Source organism: Ceratotherium simum, chromosome 13, assembly GCF_057802395.1.
Source record: "Ceratotherium simum simum isolate JZ-2026a chromosome 13, ASM5780239v1, whole genome shotgun sequence".
Classification (NCBI taxonomy): Eukaryota; Metazoa; Chordata; class Mammalia; order Perissodactyla; family Rhinocerotidae; genus Ceratotherium; species Ceratotherium simum.
The window spans coordinates 64,629,622-64,654,101 of record NC_141912.1 but is presented as its reverse complement, the minus strand read 5'-3'; the positions used below and the strand labels follow the sequence as shown (position 1 = coordinate 64,654,101).

Below are 24,480 nucleotides of genomic sequence, written 5' to 3'. Positions count from 1 at the left end.
TGTGATGCTGAAAGAAAGTTCTCTAAGCTGCCAATAATTTTTAAAAAGAGAAATTTCAATCAAACATGCTAAAGGAAAGACAGAATTATTTTTCAAGTCTACATATTGAAAAAGATGTTACAAAATAGTGATCATATGAAGTGGCAGTCAAAGAGTTTATAGCCAAAAAATGTAGGAAAAACATATCATGGAGGTGGGTCCATAACTAATAAAAATATTGTATTATTTCTGTATTTTGTGATGTTGCTAGGACCGGCTTGATGGGCATACCATCTGTGCGGTCAAACAGGGCCCTGCATTCAGAAGGGCCCAGTGCTGGGTTTAGTGCTCTGCTGTCACCATCTTGAAATTCTTAATTTTTGACCAAGGGACCATGGAGTTTCATTATGCAATGGGCCCCACAAATTATGTAGCTACTCCTGACAATGGCCTCTCTGGTGGTGGTGAGAACAGAAAAGAAGTAGTGCCATAACTGAAATGAGAAATGACAAGTCCTAGGTGCAGAAGTATTTCTCAACTTTTAAAAATTTGTAATTCCTTGTAATTTCTCATTATGAATAATTGTACACTTTCATACTTGTTTATTTCCTAAATGAGTCTTCTTTTTCTTAAAGAAAGACCCACACCACCAAATTATATAAGCTTCAGCCCCACAAGACCTCTACCGTGGCAGGTGTGCTTCAGGCTCTGGTTATCCAGAACCAAATAACAGCTGGTGAATTATTTAGTCTCAATTCCTCGCCTTTGTCCAACTTGTGATCATTTCTCAGCTTTTTAGCTTTTACTTTCAGCAGAGGCTGGGAAGAAGCAAAGGGAGGAAAAACATAACTTGGCTGATTCTTTTTGTTTTGTTTTTTTTTGTGAGGAAGATCAGCCCTGAGCTAACATCCACACCAATCCTCCTTTTTTTTTTTTTTTTGCTGAGGAAGACTGGCCCTGAGCTAACATCCATGCCATCTTCCTCCACTTTATGTGGGACAATGCCACAGCATGGCCCGCCAAGCGGTGCATCTGTGCGCCCCTGGGATCCCAACCTAGGCCGCCAGCAGTGGAGGGCGAACACTTAACCGCTATGCCACGGGGCGGCCCCTGGCTGATTCTCCTCATTTGTTAAGAGCTCCAGAAATCAAATGGTAAGTGGAGAAGTTGAAAAGAAGTGTTTTGGTATTCTGTACCACCATCTTTTTGAGGAGACTAAGCTGTACCTTCATCTCCAGGCTCCGCCACTGAAAGGCAGACAATATCCTTACCTTGTCCTCCCCATGGAGTGCCTTTCACGTCATGGGAGGACATTTCTCAGTTGTGAATTTCCCTTCCTCCTTCGCTCCACTGTGAGCTTGTTATGGTCGGAAGCTGGAGACGGCAGCCAGCTCAATAATTTAGCTTAAAGAGTGGTGCTGCTGGGGAGCAGAGCCAAAGCTCAGATCTGTGCGACCTTTCCCATGCACGTTGTGCCCTCCATCCACGGGAGTGACAGCCCCTCAAGTCAGTCTCACTGTGCTACCGCGCTCTCCAGCAGCCTATTTTTTTTTTTTTGTGAGGAAGATCAGCCCTGAGCTAACATCTATTGCCAATCCTCCTCCTTTTTTTTCTCCCCAAAGCCCCAGTAGATAGTTGTATGTCATAGTTGCACATCCTTCTAGTTTCCAGCAGCCTATTTTGAGGCTGAATTCACATAAATTTTTCACTTTTATTAAAAGGCAAAATTCTTTGCCTAAGCTGGTAAAATCTGAAAGGTACTCATTCCTTTGGATAATGTCATGAATTGTTTCTTAAGATGCACAATGGATCTTCACCCATATTTACCACAGTTAGTATACACAAAAATAAAAGCCTACCTGAAACAATGATTAAACTCCAACCAATTTTCTTCAAGAAATCAATTACCCATAAATTCTAAAGAATTTGGGAGGAAGCTAAGTACTAATACAGAGAGTTTCTTCAATATATTAATTTTGATTTTTTTTAGATGAGGTTTCAAATTAGGTTCAGATTGCAAATTACAGCTTTGTACAGGCTCCCCACTGTTAGCGAGTGAAATCCTCTGGCTTCTGGGGATGAAGCAATTTGGCTTCTGTAATAGGACTGCGAGAACCTTATTTCCCACTGGTAGAATAACACATCTGCAGCCTGAAAGGCGGGAATCCAGCGTTTGCTCTTTGACTGGGTCACGGTCGGGACACATTAAGCGCAGAGAAAACAGGCATGGAGAACAGTGCTCTGCCTGTGCATTTCAGACTTATTCTAAAGCCTGCCTTCGACTCATTTTACTCAGTTCCTCAGACGTGGCTCACAGAATTGTATTCTCCTTTCTATGAAAAGAATTAACCCGGTGGTTTCTGGGCATGTGATGTGGATACAGTCGGCACGTCTCATACCCCAGCCACACAGTGGTAGATGATGCTCCAGAGGGTTCTAGTTCTTTCAGTGGAGGTGTCTGAGATCTATTGCAGACCGCTTGGTGACAAACGTGATTAACTGCCATGCATGCCCCTCACTGGGCCTTAGGAATAGCTTACAAGCTTGCTGACAGGACACAGCTTCCACCTTTGCGAGTTAAATATGTACCAGTTGACTGCCCGGCCTCACGCTCAAGCAAGAATTTCTCCCGCCAGGGGATACGTGCCCGGTGGGGACTGCTGATTCAGTCAGAGCATCTCGTTTTCAAGTATACCTCCTTCCTCAGTTTCTTGGAACTTCCTGCACAGTTTCAATTAATTTTACTGCTTCTTTTGGTTACTTGGGGGAGTGGGGGCTGGGGATGCAGAAAAAGAGAACAGATTTCGTAACAGTTTGTCAAAATTGTTTTGCCTCATGTGGTTTTCTGTTGCCCTTTCTGCTGTGTCTTTGAGTGTTTGGAAGCAATTTATGTTGCACGAAGACTGTTTTTCTTTCAGAAGTTCTTGCATTTGAAATTCAAATCTCAACTGTCAGCAGGCTGTTTGCTCCAACTGTGCCTTTTCATAAGGCCCCTAGCAGAGTCCTTTATGGCATATTCCTCAAACCAGAAGCTTTCTTACCCAAAAGCCCAGAAGGCTCCTATACTAGCTGGCGGGAAGAGAGAGGTTTAAAGCAGTGGGCTAATCCTTCTTGCTTTCATTTGGCAGTTACTACTGAGGATTCTTTGCCTCCAATTCAGGTCATATCCCCCGTGGCTTCACACACCTATTATGGCTTCCTTCCCTGGTTTAGTCTTTTTCATTCCTGTGCCTGTGTTGGCAGCATCTACCTAGAATGAGGACTCGAGCCTAGTAACTACTCAGGAAATATTTGTCAGTCTCTTTCTCTGTCTTTTGGCATCACTCTTCCTTTGACATAAGGTTAGTGGTACTTTCTAAGAATAAAAAATACGTGATTCCTAAATCTTCAGTAATCACAACTGGAATGAAACTTACCAACCTATGTTATTGTATTTGTAATAGTCTCTTGAACTACTCAACTTTGTATAAGACTAGAATTTTCTTTTTTACATTTACTTGTCCAAAAGGACCATATGTACTACATTCCTCAGGCAAGGAAGGCTGAGGAAGAGGCATGAGGATTGCCACGTGGCAGTGGCACAAAGTATGGAGATTTTGTGTCACATGTTAACACCCACCAGGGAGCATCCATCACAGAAGAGGAAGTAAATAACGAAGAGGACAGAATGATTTAGCCAGTTGACATTAGCCAGCTTTCATCATTGACCACCCCAGAACTGACTATGTGGGTGTATGAATGGAGTGGAAGACGCACATGGACCCAACAGCATAGACTTCCACCTTCCAGCCATTCTAGCTAGTGCTGCCTCTGACTGCCCAACCTGATAGCAACAGAAACCAATCTGAGCCCCCAGTACGGTTTATCCCTCAATGAGACCAACTGGTCACTTTGGCAATCTGACTACTTCAGACCGCTTCCACCCTGGAGGGCCAGTGGTTCACCCTCACAGGAATAGATACCTATCACATGCATGGTTTGCCTTTCCTGTCCTCAGAAGCTCAGCCAGCACCACTCTCTGGAGGCTTATGTGATGCCTGATCCTACACAACATAGTATCTAACCTGGGGCAAGCTTAAGGAAAATGTTGAGAGAAGCTGTTATCAGCCCTAGGAAATAGTGAAACTGGAGTCTGAAGAGAGTGGGACCTTTGGAAGCACGTAGAGGGACACAGTCATAATGGTTGTACCAAAGCAAGGAAGTCTGGCAGAAAAAAAAATCCTAAACATTTTCTCCACTTTCCTTTCAATTTCACGCTTCTTCTCCCCACCCACCCCATCCCCATGGCTTGAATGCAACCTGGTGATGCCATCCCAAAGGGTCAGCCTCCTAGGACGTAAAGCAAGGCACAGAAGAGCAGAAATGGATCTGGAAGGAGGGGTGAATAGAGATGGCTGCACACTCCCTCACCTCCTTCACAGTGAAATGTCATATGCCCATGACCACTGGTTAGAGCACATCCCAGACCATCCAGAAGCAACAGGCCTCACAGGGTCCAAGAACGACTTTCTAAGGACAGGGCTGATGTGCCAGCTCAGAGGCAACACTCTGAAAGATGGGGTGCCATCCTTCATGATGCAGTAAATACATTAAATCAGAGACCTCGACATGGTGCTCTGTCCCATATCGGGAAGAACACACGGGTCTGGAACCTGAGGACAACTCTCCCTTGTATCACTGTGCTGTGAATGTACATGTGCAGCAACCTTGGTCTGAGAAGGGTGTGATCACCAGGGGCTCAGACCCCTCAGGATGAAGGTTTGAACCACACCTTCCAAAGGTCAGCCACCACGACCTGCTGAGGTGACAGCTGAGAACGATGGGATTGACAGTGGATGGGGAGGAGAGAGAGGATGAGTGCCACACGTGGCCCTGAGACCAACTACAGGGACGGGGCCTAGTTTGTCCTTAAGAGAGTAGCCTGCCTCTCTCAAGTTCCTCCTCAGGAAAAGAGGCCCACCGAAGTCACGGAGGTTCTACGCAGACCTGGGCGGAAGAGTGGGTCTGTGCAGTGTAGGGGTGGATGGTGCTGCCCATGAAAAGGAGCCTCTCGGATGTTTTGCTGCAGAGAACATAATTAGTTGGCAGTCCCAGATGCTACCCACACTCTTCCTAGGCCACACTTGCCTCAGGCTGGAGCTTCCCGCTGGTGACTGAGCATGGCGGGTGTCCTGCAGAAGGCGCCGCCTGGGAGACAGAGACCTCCCTCAAGGGCTCAGGAACTCACCGTTGTGCCAGCCAAATCTTCCCTGGAACTTCACCTCAGTGTGGGATTCCTCCTGCCCGATCTGTCCTCCTCCTCTCCTTCCCAGGGGCCTGACCTGCACCACAATCTGAGGACATGTGGGATTCCTCCTGCCTGATCTGTCCTCCTCCTCCTCTCCTTCCCAGGGACCCGACCTGCACCACAGTCTGAGGACATCGCTGCCTGGGCACTTCTCTAATTGTAGTACTATCTTGTTTTGCTCAGTAATTTGTGTTGGTTCACGTCCTTTAAGAAGCAGATGCTAAGATGGGATTAGACATGCAATAGATTTATTGGGGGGACCACACGTGAAGGATAAAGGAGAGGGATCCAGAGAAGGTGATTGAATGATAGCTTGACTGGTGGTCCCCAAAAAGATATGTCCATGCCCCTTTTTTGGATAAGGGTCTTTGCAGATGTAATTAAGTTAGTTAGGGATTTTGAGATGACATCATCTTACATTATATAGATGGTCTCAAAATCCAATGACAAGTGTTCTTTTAGGAGAAAGGCAGAGGGAGATTTGAGAGAGAGAAGGAAGAAAGGCCATGTGAAGACAGAGGCAGAGATTGGAGTTATGCAGCCCTAAGCCAAGGAACTCTTGGAGCCGTCAGAAGCTAGAAGGGGCAAGGAAATATTCTCCCTTAGAGACTTTAGAGGGAGTGTAGCTCTGCTGACACCTTGATTTCAGACATCCGGCCTCCGGAACTGTGAAACGATAAGTTTCTGTTGTTTTAGGCCACGAGCTTTGTGGTAATTTGTTACAGCAGCCCTAGGAAACAAATACAAGTGTCCCCTTCAGACTACGAAGCAGGTCGGACTGTATCAAGAAGATGGGGAAGGAAGAATTGGGTAGGAAGAGTCGCCGACTGCAGTGCAGTGCCAAGAAAATTTTTGCTAAGCCAACAGGGAGTTGTCACACCCACTAAAGGAGTCTCCCCTTTCTCCTTCACAGGAGGTTCCACCAATGAACCGACACACGCAATATTGAGCAAAACAGGCCAGCCATGGAAGAAAACAAGCAGTTGTGTCTTGTTCATACAGTTCAAACACAGGCAAACAAGCCTGTGTTGTTTAGGAATGTCCACAGAAGCTACACAACTCTAAAAGATCAAGATACTAACTATCCCAAAAACCATGAGAGCAGCTACTGCCGGGGCAGGCTTGGGGCTGCAATTAGGAGGGTGCAGAGAGCCCCCCTGGAACTGGCCGTGTTCTGCCTCCTAACCCACCTTGGCCAAAACTCTTTCCTCAAGGAAAGAAGTTTAACCTCACTAGTTAGTAAAGAAATGCAAGTTAAACCAAGAAGTACCGTTTTTCACTTATCAATTTGAAAAAGATGCAAAAGAACACTAATACCCAGTTAAGGCTAATGATGTAAGGAAATGGGTACATTTATACATTCCATTTGGGAGGTGAATATACATTGGCACAGTCTTTCTGGGAAAACTTTTGGCAACATATATCAAAACATGTACCCTTATGACCAAAAGACCACATTATAAATTTATTTTAAGATAATTTTATTATTATTTTAATGTTTAAATTATTTTAATTATTATTTATATATTTTTTATAATTATTTTAAGCTAATAAGACATATATGCAAGGATATGTATTATTTCATTAACATATTTATAGTAATGTATTATTCTACATCCACATGATGCAATACTATTGATCATAATGGATTATGATGTACAAATAGACTTATTTATTCAAAAGGAAAGATGATCACAGTAGGTTTAAGAGCAAAAACCAGGTCTGAAAGAAATATATAAGGTAAGATGATGTTTTTATAAAAATATATTTATGTATCGCAGATGCTCACACCTAACACCAAAAAAGTCTACAAGAACAGAAAATAAGCATAGTTATCTCATGGTGAGATTATGGTGATTTTTTAATACTCTTCCATATATTATAACTTCCTTAAAACTGACAAATATTATATTTATAATCAGGAAAAAAGTGAGTAAAATATTGGACGTCTTCTATGGCCAGCCCCGGCCACGTGACATGCAGCAGGACACATGAGCCAAAGTTGGTCTTCAGTTGAATCGCAGGATTTCATTTACTGTAGGAACACTGGCGGTGCTGCTGCATAAATATTTTTAGATGAATATTACTGTTTTTTTCCTGAAAGTTCTCACTATACCTACCTAGCACTTCTAAACATTGGAGAGGGGCTTATGTAATTTTCCTTTTTACATGTTATCATAACAAAGACAATTTAAAAGTTCTAGCAACTAAAAATTCTTGCAGGAAGAGCTCATATCGGTATTCATTTATTTATTCCACAACCGAGTGTTTATAGTCCAGTGTGGGGAGAGATCATAAATGTGACATTCTGATACAGAATGATGCTGTGATGTAGCACACGGTCGGGCTGCTCAGAAGGCGTCTGAGCTAGCCTTGTAGGCCTTGCCCCTCTCCCTCCCTCCTCAGGAACTCCTAGCAGAAACTCAAATAGTTGAGGCTTCTTCACAATCAAGCCTTTTTAAGCAGCTTCTGATGCAGGCCTGCAAACAGCCCTGATGTATAAGAGTGGGACTAAGAGAGAGATGAAGAGAACGTCAAACCCAAATAAATCTCATTCTTTCTAACTCGTCATCAGCAGGAAATACACATCTGAGTACCTTTTCCTGCCACATGCAATGCAGAGAGGGAAGGGTTTCATCACATCTAGGCACTTGATACACAGAAGTTATTGGATGCCTTGTATAGACAGATGTTTTCAATCTATTGAAAATAAGGAGCAAGTTCAGGAAAAGTGACAACTCTGCATTTGCACTCAACTGTCTTCTTGTAGCATCTGTATAATACTATATTCTGTAAAATGGATGTATTTTAGCATACGCTTATTCCTAAGTATTTCTCTAATTACTGCAAAATCCCAAATGTAAATCTCACTGCGGCCTGGGTGATTATATTAAAAAGCTTCCAGGCTCTTTGCGCAGTTTCTCACATTGACATTAGTGGTCCATTAATATAAAGAGACCTGCAGTACCGTGAGTATTAGCTAATCATGTTGGAGACTATCTTTGGAATCTGTCAAGCATAGACCTGGCTTCTATGTTTATACCTTAACATGCATGATAGGCTAATCTGACTATTTTTCAAACTATTTATCAATCCCACTTTGAGTACAAGAAAATTGTCTCTTTAAGATGCATGCTTTAACCAAGGTAAATATCACCCGAGATTAATATAATTTGAATTTCTATTTTTGAGAAATAATAACGGCAAGTACATATTCTGTTCCATTCTCCAGGCTGTTGGGCCAACTTTTGTACAGCTAAAGGAGTAAGCCCTCTGGAAGAGTTTGTGTAACGTAACATAGGACAGAGAATATCTACCATCCATCGGGCAACCATGTAGCTCTTCTGCTTTCACCTTCCACTGGGTGCAGCTACATTTGAATATTCTTCTGCGCATGGAGTTATAGCCTGTGATGCCCCATTTGGTCATGTCCCAGGAAGCTTCAGAACCGAATAGAAAAACATCAAAGTCAGGGTGCAGAGAACATCTTTGTATTGTTGATTTCATCATCTGGTCGCCATGTAGGCAGAGAAGAGATTAAATATTTCTCGGTTACATTCAGTATTTACCATGTGAGTAACCTCTGCCAGTCATCTCCAATAAGGAATCAAGCGTCCTCTCTAGACAAGGCACCCCGCTGGGCCCTGCGAGAAAACCAGACAGGCTCGGAGAGAGCCTGCCCACACGCCCTACAACCTGGCGGAGAGACAAGACAGCCCGATCTAAGCTGATGACCACACAGTAAAGGAGGCACGTGGAGGTGACATTTGTAGACGGGGACAGGCTTTGTGAAGAAAATCTTATAAACGCTGTTTATTTGATACTAGGCAAGAAGTCCAAATTTTGGTTAATTTTCCCTGGGCCTTAGTTTCCTCACCTTTCAGAAAGCAGTTCCTCCATCCTATACAGCCAGTGAGTCAAAGAGCCAGGACTCAAACCCTTGCTCCAAAATCAGAGTTCTTTCATTATTGGGAAAATAAGGATTTCAAAAGCATGCTGCCTGTAGAAGTGAGTGCATTTTTTATCTTTTTTTTAATATAACAGGAGAGATTATAAAAGGATTTCATCCTCCATAAAAAATCAAGGTTGAGTAGTGATTGATAACAGATGAAGTTCAGCACAAGCCCAAGAGCAAAACCTGTGAAGAAGAGGCAGGTTACGGTGTTTCTCTTAAAGCTTTCCCTCAGCGTGTTTCTCTATAGTTTATGATTAAGGCTAATTCTTACCATGATTGTAAGGCTTTTATTTAATAAAGAGCATCTATGAGTTTGGAAACGTTTGTGTCTCTAATTCCCTGATATTTGGAGAAAGCCTAACTAGACGGTGTCTTGGCCCTGTTCTTCTAGAAAGCAGAGCCCAAGGCGAGGTTAGGTTTCTCACAATTTGTTTGAGAAGTGCACGCCCACGGTAGTGAGTGTCAAGGGTAAAGGATGAAGGACCAGAAAGGACAGGAGTAGGTGGTGCCAACGTCATCTGACTGGCGGTCGCTTCACAACTAGCCACAGAGAAATGCACAACCGCAGGTGTATTCACTCGGCACAAACAGCTTCTCCAGGGAGTTGTAGGGAGGAACCGCCAAGAGTAGTTCAGATGCCAGACAAAGGAGGGGGATTATTAGCACCCCCATCTCCCTCTTCCCTCTGAGCAAGGTTTACCCCGTTGGAGGCTAACACCCCTGGACTCTAGGGTTGCATCAGTCAGCCCTCAGTGAACGCTCAGGTCCTGTACAGCCCCTTAGTGTGACATTCCATCCACGTCCAGAAGCGGAGGGCCACCCAGTGCAGGAGAGAAGGAAGAGGCATTCTTGGGGAAACTGGAGAAGGTGTGCAAGATGTATATCCCATAGCGATGGTTTACACAACATAATTTTAATTTCTCTTAGCGTCTCCTATATTTAACATAATACCTTTTAAACAGTAAGTACTCAATAGCTATTTAAAAGTAGTATAAGACACCTCTAGGTCTACTAGTGGCAATCCCCAAAACTTCAGGTATAGTGTCTGTAGCAGGCAGAACAATGGCCCCAAAAGATGTCCACGTCCTAATCCCCAGAATCTGTGAATATGTTACCTTACAGGGGAAAGGCACTTTGCAGATTCAATTTGATATGGGGAGATTATCCTGGATTATCCAGGTGGGGTCAGGCTAATCACACGGGTCCTTAAAAGCGTAAAAGGGAGGCAGAAGGTAGGTCAGAGTGATGTGATGTGGAGACTGGACCTGCCATTGCCACCTTGAAGGTGGAGGAAGGGTCCACCAGCATGGACGCAGCCTGTAGAAGGTGGGAAAGGCAAGGACACAGATCCTACCCAGAGCCTGCAAAAATGAACACAGCCCTGCTGACATCTTAGTTTTAGCCTAGCGAGACCCAGGACAGATTTCGGACCTACGGAACTGTAAGATAGCAAATTTGTGCTGTTCAACCTGCTCAGTTTGTGCTAATTTGTTATGGCGCCAACAAAACACTAACGCAGTGTCTGGGGGAATATCAGGCAGTTTGTACGATGAAGCTGGTCTGTCCTTCCATCACAAACCTTAGTTCATTGTCACCAAATAATCGCTTCTTTCAAGAAATATGACTTAAATGGGTATGTTTTTATATGATTTAGGTTTTATAACCTTTCTAATTACTTAGAAAAATAACATATTATAATGTTTAATGATGCAAATTTAAAACCACGCTCATTAAAAGAGGGAGGAGTAGTAGGTGAGTGTTTGAAATGGTAACGGAGCCCTTTGCAGGAGCCAAAAGAGAGAGGAAACATGCAAATAGCATCACTGTTGGTATATGTGCTAAATATCGAGGAAAGGATATTTACTGGAGGTTGGAGCAAGGCGGTAATTTGTACAACACAAACTGGTAATTTGTACAATACAGGTTTGTACAATACAGTCAGGAAGGCTTTTCTGAAAACTGAGCTGCACGTAGAGGAAACAGACTTTGGAGATGGTGGTTGTTACACAGCTGGTATAAACATTTGACAGATATTATCAAGGAAATTCAAGCTTCCAGTGGGGTACTGGGCTGGATAACCCTTATCACTCTTCCAACCTTGAAATCCTGTGATTAATCTAGGAAATAACTGTATCGACTTTATTTATATTAATGATAGAAAAAGGAGAAATACACAAAAACAGAACCTAGATACTAGGAATACATCTATAGGAAAATGAAAAAGGGAAGAATAAAAAGAAAAGTCAAGCTGAGATAAGAGCGAAAAAAGAAACTCCAAAATGAAATGTCTATTGCACTAGCCATTGCTAGAAAAATATATCAAGATTGATTCCTGTGAGGTCTCTCTCTAAAGGAAAAACAAAAAATGTGCTATATCCTTGTTATTACAGAGACATAGTTAAACTAAGGAAACAGTCCAGGGAGGGTTCAAAATATCAAAGAGCTATGTATACAAGAGACATAAACATGATGAAGAGGAGATGGTGACATTAATGATGATGGATGACGTATTTTATGAGAGAAATGATGATATTAGAGCTCTGGCTGACAAAAGGAAATGGTTTGGGAAAAATTTGCAATATGGACAAAAGTAGTAGAAAGATAATTCTTAGACATGATGACATGGTGAGAAGTGCAATTTAGGATAGGTTTTCTGAAAATTATAAAAGACGGAAATGACAAAACCATTGATCACAGAGGTTTTAATTGACTGGAAATTGTTTAGAGACTATGCTGTGGAAAAAATTAAGGAAAATCTGTTTCCTAAATGTGCTGAAATGTGCTTATAGGCTGACATAAATTATGAACAGTCAACATCCTGAAAGCACATTTACACTTTCATCCTGGGAAATGAATCAAGTGTGTAATGGGGAATTCGGGAGCAGAGGTGCTGTAAAAGGACCCCAGGCTGTCTGCATCTACAGCCCAGCAGGCTGAGCGGGATCAAGATGCGGCTCAAAGGTTGGCGTCACTAACCTCTTCATGTCTCATCCTTTTCCTTGTGCAGTAAAGGGCCTGACTACGTGGGCTCCAGAGCTGACGGCGATGCTTGCCGGTAAGGGCCCTGTAATATTCTCCTGATCCCAATCTAATTTTTTTAACTTGGGCCTCAGTGAGATAATTTATCATGCTCTTGTCTTTAAGCTTCCAATTCTAATGACTTGAAACTTTCCTCTTTTCAACACATTCAAATTTACTTATTCCTGGCCCTGCACCTGCCGATCTCATATTTCATTGATTGTTGCTAGAGTGCTACCCAGTCACTATGCTCTAAACCAGCCTGAAGTTGTTTTCCATCTCAGTTATTCATTCCATCACTCACAATCAGTTACGTTAGCTTCTGGACCACAAGTAAACATTTGAGCACATATTACTTCTCTATTGCTGCATAACAGGAGTGAGAGATGGGGCTGAAATGGGCTGGGGGTGGGGTGGGAGGAAAGAATCCTTGAAAGTCACTACAGGAATAACTCTGCGCTCCAGATTCTCACCCTGACCCTCACCCGTCATTCCTCACCCACACTCCAGCTCTAAGACAGGGTAGGGGCATTTCACCCCTGGACAAAACAGAGGGCTCCTTTCTAAAGAAATTGAATTAACCATCTGGGAAAGCTTAAGGCTTCAGGTGTGGGTATTGGGGCTTCAAAGAAAAGCCATCCTCACTCTGGCATTTGGACAACCTGAGGTTTTCAACCAGCGTCCACCTTCACAGGCCTGTCAGTGGGCACACCCTGCCCCCTCGTGATCCAAGTGCACACCATGTACCCAGAGCGATGCCCTCCTCGAAGGAGAACACACCCCCTGTCAGGAAGCGGGTGTGACACAGCAGTGCCGAGGATCACCTGGCATCAACACCAATGTAAGAGAAAGCCCAAGGCAAACTGTCAGAAAAACCCACTCTGGAGGAAAGGTTATTCAGAAGACAGAAGAGCACTTAAAAAACTTAAAAAATAAAATCACCAAACCTCGGGGTGAGGTCATGGGAGGCAGAGAGGAGAGTACAAGGAGGCACGGCCTTACCTTTAGAGTGGGAATCAGCAAGTATTGTCTAAAGTCAAAAATGGAAAATCAAGTGGCATGTTATGTGTGCTTAATATGCTGTGTTAGGGACAACCACTAAATAGAAAATGGGGGGAAACAGGGTTACCTCTAGAAATTGGGACGTGGAGTAGGAAAAGTGGGACGAGAAACTCTGTCATCAGAATTCTTTCTACGCAATTTGGCTAATCACTGTGTCACTTAGATTAAAAATTTTTTTTTAATTAAAAAAGGTGCTTCATACAGAGGGATACTCATGAAGTACAGAGCAACTCCCAGTTTCTCAGAAAGTCAAATGACCTCTATGGACAAGATAGGCACAACAAGCAGAGACCCCAGGGGAGGCGTTGGGAGACAGCTCAGCCAGCTCCCGGGGCCCCCTTTCAACCAAAGAACACATTCCCTGAGAGGTCCTTGAGTGGGAGACGGAGGTTCCACTGTAGAAAACCAGGATGACAGCTCCCCAGTGGCGTGTGGGGGCAGGTGAGACTGAATGCTGTCTTAGAACGCTGCCGTGCCTGGCGTCAGGCAGGGCATGACGTTTATCAGGCTTTACCGGGAGCGGGGCACCAGGCTGAAACACGAGAGATGGAGGAAACAGGACGGAAGCAGTCCTGGTCCTTGTCGGGCCAGTCCAGGCCAGGCACGTTCTAAGTTCTGCACATACTGACACTGCGCGGTAAGTCCTCTTCTTGTGCCCACACACAGATAGGGAAACTGAGGTGGCAAAGCCGTGTTGAACCACTTGGCCAAAATCACACGACTAGTGAAGGGCAGAGCCAGGATCTGAGCACCAGAGGGGAGAGACGGACCTGACGGTTACTCCGGCGTCCGGCAGCTGCTGTGAAGACGTGCGGTGCTGTGGATGCACCTGAGGGGCCCAGTGTGGAGAGCAGGGCAAACTAATCTGCTGCTGTCGTTTGTCCTTTTCAGTTGTCCTCTTCAGTGTCCCCAGTCGCTCTTTCCCTCTGCTCTGATAGATTCATTCAGCTATAACCGGAGGTCCTGTGGGGTCCAGGAAAATTCCTCATCCCTTAATGACTCGCACTCTGGAACTCTGATCTTTTCTCCCTGGTCAATACTTGATGGATTTCCTCCTTGTTAAACTACCGTCTTCTTTACTTGCTCTTGGTTACTCGATGTCTATTTATTTAACTTACCCCTATAAAACTAGTAGTGCTTGTTGATACCTCTTCACATCACATATGAGATACTGATTGCCGGAGGATGTGACTTTCCAGGGCGAGCTGCAGGCAGCCAAAGGAGGGAAAATAAGCACACACAGCTGGCCAGGGGGAAGGGAGCCCTCGCATCCTGAACGCGTGAGCTTCCTTTCCCTTCAATCGTTTTTTCTTCCCCCAAACTAATCCTTTGATTGCTAAGAGGCTATGACTAAAGGTTTATAGATCTTGAATTGCCTGTGGTCAGTTCAGCAGATTTTATGGCAAATGTAATTTATTTTCTTTTTCTCTTGATAATCAGGAAACAGCACATGAAATCAGAGATATCAAGTAAACAGACTCTGAAAGAACTGGTTCGACCTAAAGTGGCACTTCACGTGCAATGCAAATGAATAATTAAAATTTTCTAAGAGCAGACCCTGCTGTTAAAATATGAGGCTAAGAAAAATAAGAGATGTTAGTAATATCTCTTGAAGAAAAAACAGCAGCCTACACTAAAAAATATGCTTGCAAAGAAAATTTATAGAAGGATTGCAAATAAAAATAACAAGTATCCCTTACTTACAGATACTGATTTAGAATTCAGAAACAGGCATGGAATTGTAAAATATTTATAATGTAAAAACATCACCATAAGCATCTCCAGCATAAGGAATATCATTTTCCATTAAGCTTCGAAGCAAGGAATCTATTCTGTTAGGCAGAGAGGAAACACTGCATTCTATGGCGGAAGCCGATGTAGCCTGGATGGAGACACATGAGCCCTCTTTCTACGTCTACAGTGTGGTCCAGAAAGCACTGAGTTGAAGAGTTACGGAAACAGGGGTTCTAGTTGAGTCTCGGTCAGTAATTACTGAGCAACATTAAGGAAACTGTTTGACATTTATGGGCCTTGTTCTGTTCATCTAGAAAATGAGACCATTTAATTACATGATCTGTGAAGCCCATTCCAACTATGAATCTGATAATCCTATCAGATCAGGGCCCCACCGTTATGACCTCATTTAACTTGATTACCTCCTTAGAGGCCTTATCTCCAAATACAGCCACACTGGGAGTTAGGGCTTCAACACATGAATTTGAAGGGGACACATTCAGTCCATAATAGATAGATCAGACAGGTAGGTAGGTAGGCAGGTAGATAGACGGATAGAGATAGATAGATAGATAGATCCATCTCTCTCCCTTCTCTATCTGGCTGACCCCTAATCTTCCCTCCAGCCTCAGCTCAGCCTTCACTCGTTAGTGAAGCCCTCCTTGCCCACCATTTGGGCTGAGCCAGACCCTTGGACGTCTCTATGCCTCTAGCATGGATTACTTGGGCTGTGTTGTAGATATATTGTTGGTAGTTGGGTCTGTCTCCCCTTCTAGTCAATGAGCTCTCTGAGGGAAGAGATACTTGCTCGTCATTTAACCCTATCCCTGGTACAGGTTAGGTATCCACCGAATATTTAATGATTAGACGAGTGAAAAGACTTGGGTCATAGAATTGGACAAACGTGTGGCCTCCCTTTGCCACTATTTCTTAGCCAGCTGACCTGAGGTGATTTTATTTTTTAACTAATCTGAATCTCAGATCGTTGTCTATAAAGTGAAGATAATGCTGTATAACTTTCAGGGTTGCTGAGCATTAAGTGAAGAGTGTAGCAAAGTGCCGGCACAGAGCCTACTGGATTGTAGGGGCTCAATATGTGCTACTTTCCCTCCGAGCAAATCTGAGATCGAATGAGTCATCAAGTAGGTATTGAAGACACACACACACACAAAAGAACAAAGATTAGTTCCTATTAAAATTTAGTAAAAATAAACAGGGTGTACTCTCACTAGCTACAGCTAATCTAGAGGAGGACATAATTTCATATTTGATACTTTTAAGAACCTTGCTAGTTTATCACCTGAAGACATAACAGCTCTACACGCAGCAAGGATGAACTTTCTGGTAGTTAGAAATGCTCTAAAGCATCACTATTTGTTGCCACTAGTTAACCCAGCCAACTGAGGCACACCCGAAGGGCTCTTCACGGAGTGACTAAAGATTCCATGTAGCAGTTTTAAATGCTTATAAAGATGAACATCCCAAAGGGACATATTTTTAAACACTTAAGGGTGTATGAATGGTGCATAGTGCCAAATGAAGAAGGGATTTGGCAACCATCCAGCACGAGGAGCTCTCTACTGCTGAGCACCAGCATAAGGCAGGGCACAGGCCTTCCTTGACAGAGGGTCTGGGTGGGGTGTCACCACCTCCACTGCAACCCCCCAGTGCTGATTCGAGTTCCCTGCCACAAGTGTCATAGTGACTGTAGTCAGTGATAGCACTCTGGTGCAGCGTGGTGGCTCTAGTCAGTGATACTGTGTTGTATATTTGAAGATTGCCAAGAGAGTAGACCTTAAAAGTTCTCAGCACAAGAAAAAAGAATTTATAGGTGTGTAGTGATGTTAACTCGACTTATTGCCGTGGTCATTTCACAATATATACAAATATCGAATCATTATGCTGTACAAATGAAACTAATATAATGTTAAATGTCAATTATATCTCAATGAAGGAAAAGAAACTCAGACAGCAAGTGAATATTTGGGGAGAATCTGCAGGAAGCCTAGAGAACCAGGAACAAAGCGAGAAGGCACGCCAAGAGCCTACAACCAAAACTGCCTACTCAGCAGCCACCACAGGCCACTGGCCCAACTGGACTCTGGACCAGACCTCAACCGCTTTCAAAACTAACATCTAACTAATCTTTAGGCCTCTCAAGAATCGGCTGTGCTCTTAGGAAGCAATTAGCAATTATTTTCAGCAAAATCTATTTGCTGCCTGGGTTTCTGGCTTCCGCAAGATGAAAGGAGGAAATATTTCCCTTTTCGAGGGGAAAAGGGACCATGTCTCCTACCTATTTTGGGAATCCCTCAGAATTTAAAGGACATTTGGCTGCTGTGTAGCCAAATAGCAACTGTCCATAATGGTACCTACCATCAGCCTGTTTTACAGTTGAGGGAACCCGCCAGGAGAGCACAGTGTGTGGTGGAGGTTCATGCAACGCCTCAGCTGTCCACTTCCCACTGCACTCACCGACCAGTCAAGTTTGATTTTTAAAAATTGGTTAAGTTTATCAGCTTCCTCCCAAATCGCTTTTATTGTTCTATAAGGACATTGTCTAGGACCTATCATTGTTATAGTTCTTCTAACCAATTAACTGCTTTTATTTCCCTTTAAAAGGCATTTCCAGATAGTATAAAATCTAGGAGTCTGCGTCTTCTTTTCCATCCAAGAATAGATCACAGGGACAATACCCTGAAGTTACACGAAAATACACAAGCTGAGGTTCAGCTGAAGAGCCCAGCTCCCCTAGAAGCAGCTGTGCTTGTGCATCAGGATGCTTTATGACACAGCTGAGCGAAGGCAAGTGTCTCGCCCTCTCAAGTACAAAGATCCTTTAAACTGATGTCTGTACGGGTGACTCTAATCACCAAAGTCTGGGATCAATTATGGAAGTCAGTCAATCCTAAAATTTTATTTACTACTTTATACAGATGTTTCCCTTCGCTTTCAGATTTCATAGTCAGCTGGAAAATTTATGTAACTCTCTCCCACGATAACCACTTCCAGGTGTAATTTGTCATGCCAAGAGTTTGCAGCAGGTTGATATCTGATGTAGATCTTGTCACTGATGGGGGGACCAAAGTTCTGAAAGATGCCGGCTGTGAAAAACAAGAGGGTGGGGGCCGGCCCCGTGGCTTGGCGGTTAAGTGCACGTGCTCCACTACTGGCGGCCCGGGCTCAGATCCCGGGTGCACACGGACGCACCACTTGTCCGGCCATGCTGAGGCCACGTCCCACATACAGCAACTAGAAGGGTGTGCAACTATGACATACAACTGTCTACTGGGGCTCTGGGGGGTTAAAAAAAAAAGGAGGAGGATTGGTAATAGATGTTAGCTCAGAGCCAGTCTTCCTCAGCAAAAAGAGGAGGATTAGCATGGATGTTAGCTCAGGGCTGATCTTCCTCACAAAAAAAAAAAAAAAAAAACAAGAAGGTGGCTTACTCACACCCATTCCAGCCTGATTTCCTTTTCTGCCTTGACAATAGGTGCTAAAAAGTTAAAAACTCACCTTTTCTGACTGCCTTGCTACTAAAAAATGTGGCCCTGTGACACAGTTCAAGCCAAAGAGGTATAAGCAGAACACTTCTACAACGTCTGAGAACGTCTCTGATGTCCTGATGCGCGTCCTGATGTCCTTTCTACTTCCTCCTATTCTTCTCGCCTGGATTGTAGATGTGTTGGGAGGAGCTGCAGCAGCCATCTAGGGACCATGAAGGAGAGAATCAAGAGAATTGAAAGAAGTGGACCCAGATAAAGCTAGAGCCTCTGAACCACCGACCTACTCTGGACTTGCTGCATGAAGCAAAAAATAATAATAATAATAATCATCATCATCAATAAACCCATATGTGTTTAAGGCTCTGTTAGTCTGGTTTTATGTTATTCACAACCAAAAGCAACCCTTTCCTTTTAAGTCTGATAAATGAGAAGTTATTAATCTTCCTGGAGGGCACACAATACGTTGGGGGTTGAGATTAAATGTTGTCCTATGATGACGTAACAATGCAGTGGTTTCTGCCTAACCCAATAGTATGGATTTAAAGGGTATGTATGGATCCCCAAAAGCAAAAAGTCATCTAAACCTAGCATACTCATCTTAAATACTACTTTTAATTAAGGTCCTAATCTCAATCAGTTAGATTTATTTTGAAAACTGGTCTAAAGCCATCAAAATCTGTTAATTGAGCAAAATAATTTATTGTAAAATCATTGTTCGTCATTTAAACTCAATTCTGAAAAGGCCTTTGGAATATAAAATTAAATATTCTATATTGCTTTCTTTGATCCCTCTCCTAAACAAAACACTTTACTGGTTTCTTGGTATTCATGGAATAAAATCTAGTTCCTTGCCATGGCCTAAAAGGCCGCACATGAACTAACCATCTCTCCAACCTTATAGAATACCTTCTCCCATCCACACTGCATTCCAGCCATGTTGCCCTTTCTGTCCCCAAGTCTACAAGCCCCTACCCTCCCTGGGATTTTACCTCAGCATTCTCTCCCCGCATCCTCCTAATGACAGGTTTTTTCCCATTCTTCATGCCTTGGCATGAATGTCCACTCCTCACAGCAGCCTTCCCTGACCACCCAACTACGGCAGCCTCAGCACACTGTTCATTACATTCATAGCACCTTCCAAATCCATCATTTTAGTCTTCCTAATGTATTTGTTTGTTTATCCGTTGTCTCTCCCCATTCTATTAAAATATAAGTCCATGAGGACTGAGACTTTCCCTATGTCCTTGAAAATGTAACCTATAGATCAGAAAATGAATTGTTTTGTTTTGTTTTTTTTAATTTTTATTTATTTATTTATTTTTCCCCCAAAGCCCCAGTAGATAGTTGTATGTCATAGCTGCACATCCTTCTAGCTGCTGTATGCGGGACGCGGCCCCAGCATGGCTGGACAAGCAGTGCATCAGTGCGCACCCGGGATCTGAACCCAGGCCGCCAGCAGCGGAGCGTGAGCACTCAACCACTAAGCCACGGGGCCGGCCCCAGAAAATGAATTGTTTAATGGGTTATTTTATTCTTCAGCCAAATGTTTCTTGGCATATCAATAACAACTCTGTCACCTGTTTTTTAGATCATGCGTGAAATTAGCAAGAATAGTAATAGATAATGGCAAGGTGGCTCTTACTATGTACCAGGCAATGTTAGTGCTTTATATGTATCAACTTATTTTGTCTTCACAACAATTCCATAAGGTAGGTACTATTCTTATAATCCCATTTTATAGGTGAGAAAATCAGAAGGTTGCTAAGATCACCCTGCTGGGAAGTGGCAGAGTTGACATTGACATCCAGACCACGTAACGGCAGAGTCCTTCCTCACAAACACGTCCCTGCTGCTGATTTAGTCTCCCAGTAATAACTTCCTTGCACTGCTGTAGTGCTTAGCTGATTATAAAATTCCCTCACATGTGTTACATTAGATGAATAAGGTTAAAAATCTGCCAGAGAGGGTATTAATAGTCTTGTTCTACAGATGAGAAAAGTAAGGTGCAGAGATATTAAGTGATTCACTCAAGATCATAACAGCAATTGGTCGAGGTGAGATGGGCCCAGGAGTCTGATTCCAGGTCTGGTCTCCTTTCCTTGGCACCATGCTGCCCATGGGCCAAACACAAATTCCAACTCATGTGTTACTTCCCCATAGGAGTCCCTTAAAGAGTCCATTTCCAGTGGACGTTTGACTTCTTTCCTGTATTATGGTAATCAACAGTGTACATTTGCTTATGTGTGGACCTTAAAAAGAACCTTTTTAACTATGTGCTTATGTGATATCAGCCCAAACATAATCACTTTCAACATGAATGTGCAAGCAACTGGAAGCTGTAAGACATTTTACAAGCATGACTATATTAGAAGCCACTGATTTTATGTCAGTAATTATTTTGCTGTATAGCTGTCTTCTATCCCCATTTACAAGTTTGTAGGAGCAAGAATGGTGTATACTGCTTGTTTTTGCTAAGAGGTCAATATATGTTCATTGGTGCTTATTTAGAAAGGCAGAGAAGGCAATTTCTACTTGAGCAAGTTTTTTCTTCTTTTATAAATCAGAGTCAACAATCCTAAAGGTTTTGAATGATTTTAATTTCTCATACATTAATTATGTCAACAACAAATAGGTACCAGGCACCTGCTGCAGTTCAGCCCCATGCTAGGCACAAGGAATACAAAGGAGTGGAAGACATGGGTCTTACCCCCAGGAAGCTAACTCTCAAGCTGTGGAAGCAAAGGTAATGCACTTGAAACAATCAGGGAGCAAAACAAGACAACATATGATTTATGGTGAATGCTGTGGTATAAACAATATAAGAATTTAGGAAAGGAAAAAGAGAAATAGAGGAAGAGACCTCATCAACATATAGGCTACTTTCTGCACGTGGACCTACAAGATATGCATAAATTGGTATTTTCCAGCTTTATACACAGCACTGAGGCAGTGACCCAAAGGGGTTGAACAGTAAGAACAATGCATGCGTATGGGATGGGTGTGTATTTGAATAGAGTATGTGGGCAGGAGGACATGGGAAGGGTCTGCTCCTTTGACTAAAGACTAAAGAGCAGTATTCTGAGGGGTCTGGTGGAATGTGAGCAATCCCATGTGTGCAGAACTCTCGCAAAGCTCCATCCTTGAAGTCTGAATACCTCCCAAGTATCTTCTCCTTTGTTTTATTGATTTGTGAATCTCATAGTCAAATACATATTTGAGCTCAAATATTTTTAAAATATAAAGCTGCATGTAGATTTAAAGCTATAATCTATAGAATTGGAGACTGAATGAGCGAATGAGAAGGAAAGAGGAGTTTAAGACGACTCCCTGGTTTGCACAGCTAAGGAGGCAGTGGGGCCATTTCCTGAAATAGGGGTATGATTTGACGAGTTGAAGGAAATGATGAGTCCTGTTGAGTTTGAAATGCCAGAGGACATCTAACAGCGATAAACCAGAAGGAGGAGGAAATACTGCCCTCAAGTTGGAGAAAGGATCTTGAAGACATTAGTGTATTGGTGGTAGTTGAGTCATAAACATAGCTCACCCACAGAAAGTGTATAAGGTTGAGATTTTAAGGAGTGAAATATTTAAGGGAAGGCTTTGAAAGAGAAAGCTGAGACATGGTAACCAAAGAAGCAGCAAGAATGAGCCAGTTGAGGAATAAAAAGGAGGAAATAGACAGAGTTTTAGCAATAAGGAGAAATCTCTGGGATCAAACATACAGAGATCAAGTAAGGCAAAGACTGAAAACTGCCCACTGTGCGAGACAGATGAGAGATTACTAGTGACCTTGGCAACAGCAATTTCAGTGGAGAGAGAGGAAAACAATAGGTTGCAGAGTGAATGGAGGGACTGGGAATTTAGACCTACCCTCTTAATGAACAGAATTAGAAAAGCTGACTGAAGAATACTAAAAATCTGCTTGAAGGCATCAAAACACTAATTAGACAGTGAATAATCGGGTCAGTATCTGGGGGAACACAGACCTCCGGGTTTGAGGCCAATGTGTAGGGTGACTTTTCTCCTACGGGCGTTTGCTGCTTCCAGAGAGGTGGGGCTGAGAACCCGAGAGCCTGAACAGAGCTATTAGAGCCATGAGAAGATAGGGGGACACGGATTGGGGTGGAGCGGGGGCTAACTTTCAGTAAGAACACCCAAAGGCCAGCACTCTAGGAACAAGAGTGAACCAGTCATAGACAGGCCTTTATAAGGACTGCAGCTCAGCTTAGAATCATCACAGTCTCTTATGTTAAGGTTGTTCCAGGCAGAAGCAAATGTAAATTTTCTCTAGAGAAAGATAGCATCATCCTAAGTTCAAATTTTTCTAAAATTTTGCTAATACAGTACATAGAACTCAATCAAAAGTAACTAGGCAGTACATATATTCACCAAAATATATACAAGGATGTTCTTAGCCACACTGCTTGTTAAAGCCCCAAACTGAAAACTATAAACAGTAGAATGCTAAATAAATTGTGGCACAATTACACAATGGAACACTCAATAGCAGTAGGAATAAACAGACCACAGCTACTACATGAAATAGCATGAATGAAGCTCACAAACATAATGTTGAGTGAAAAAAAGCAAAACAAAAAAAAATACATACTTTATTATTTCACTCATATGAAGTCCAAAAATCAGGCAAAAACTCCTCTGTGCCATGATAGACAGAATAGTGGTTATTCTTGGGTAGGTAGAGGAGGTAAGAAGGAAGAAATAGTTACTATAAAGGTTCAAAGAGGGCTTCTGGGGTGTTGGTAATAATATGTTTCTCGATCTAGGTGAAAATTACATAGATATATTTAGTTTGTGGAAATTTAACATGCTATACACTTATATGTCCACTTTTCCATTTGAATATAATGCTTAAATAAAAAATTTTTTGAATAACAAGGGATACAAGGGGATAAAGCAACATGATTAAAATCCTGCCAAAAAAAAGACAATATTTGCACCCAAAGAGGCTTCAATCAAATATTTTTGTTATCAGATATAGACTTTAAAATAAGGTTTTATGTTGGAGATAAGAGATGAAACTGAGAATTTTTGTGGAGTTCTGGAAAATATACAAAAAAGAACAAAATGGGAATTCTAGCCACTAAAATAGAAAACCAAAGAAGAATTCAATGACTGGATTTAGCAGAAAATTAAACACAGTTGAAGAAGAAATTGGTGAACTGGAAAATAAGTAAAAAGAAATTATTCAGAATGAACTACAGAAACTCAAAAAAGACGAAAAATACAGAAAAGAAGGAAGAAACATAAAAGATACCATGAGAAGTTCTAACATGGGTAAATGGAGTCCCACTAGGAGAAACAACAGAGAGTGAATTTAAAACAGTATTTGAAGAGGTGATGACTAAGAGAATGTTCTAAAACTGATTAAAAAACATCAGGCCAAAAACTCAAGAAGTACTGCAAATCCCAAAAAGGATAAATGAAAAAAAATTTTTTTCAACACACCATAATAAAACTGCCAAGACAAACATAAAAATCCTAAAAGCAGCCAGAGAGAAAAGACTGATTATCTTCCAAAAAGTCACAATTAGACTGACAGTTTAGTTCTTAATATAAGAACTAGTAATGGAAGCCAGAGAAGATGAAATAATGTATTTAAGTGCTAAAAGAAAATAACTGCTAACCTACAATTCTATATACTGTAAAAACAGCTTTCACAAATGAAGGTAAAATGAAAACATTTTCAGACAAACAAAACTAGAAAATTTGTCATCAGCAGACCCGCACTGAATAAAATACTAAAAGATGTTCTTCAGGCACAATGAAAATGCTCCCAACGAAAGATCAGGGATGTAAGAGGAAATGAAGAGTGACAAATGGCTTCAACAGGGTTCTGTTGGGATAAGCCTCATCTCTCCTTCCTTGGTTATCAGTCATGACTCTGTCCTCATCAGTTGTGTAGAGCAGACAGTGACCAA

General features: G+C 42.5%; 1 pseudogene; it reads right to left on the bottom strand.

Annotated features, from left to right (window-relative positions):
• Nucleotides 1–19,477, bottom strand: part of LOC101390046 (coiled-coil domain-containing protein 112 pseudogene) — a 111,044-nt pseudogene extending 91,567 nt beyond the window's left edge.
• Between the last annotated feature and the right edge of the window lie 5,003 nt (nt 19,478–24,480).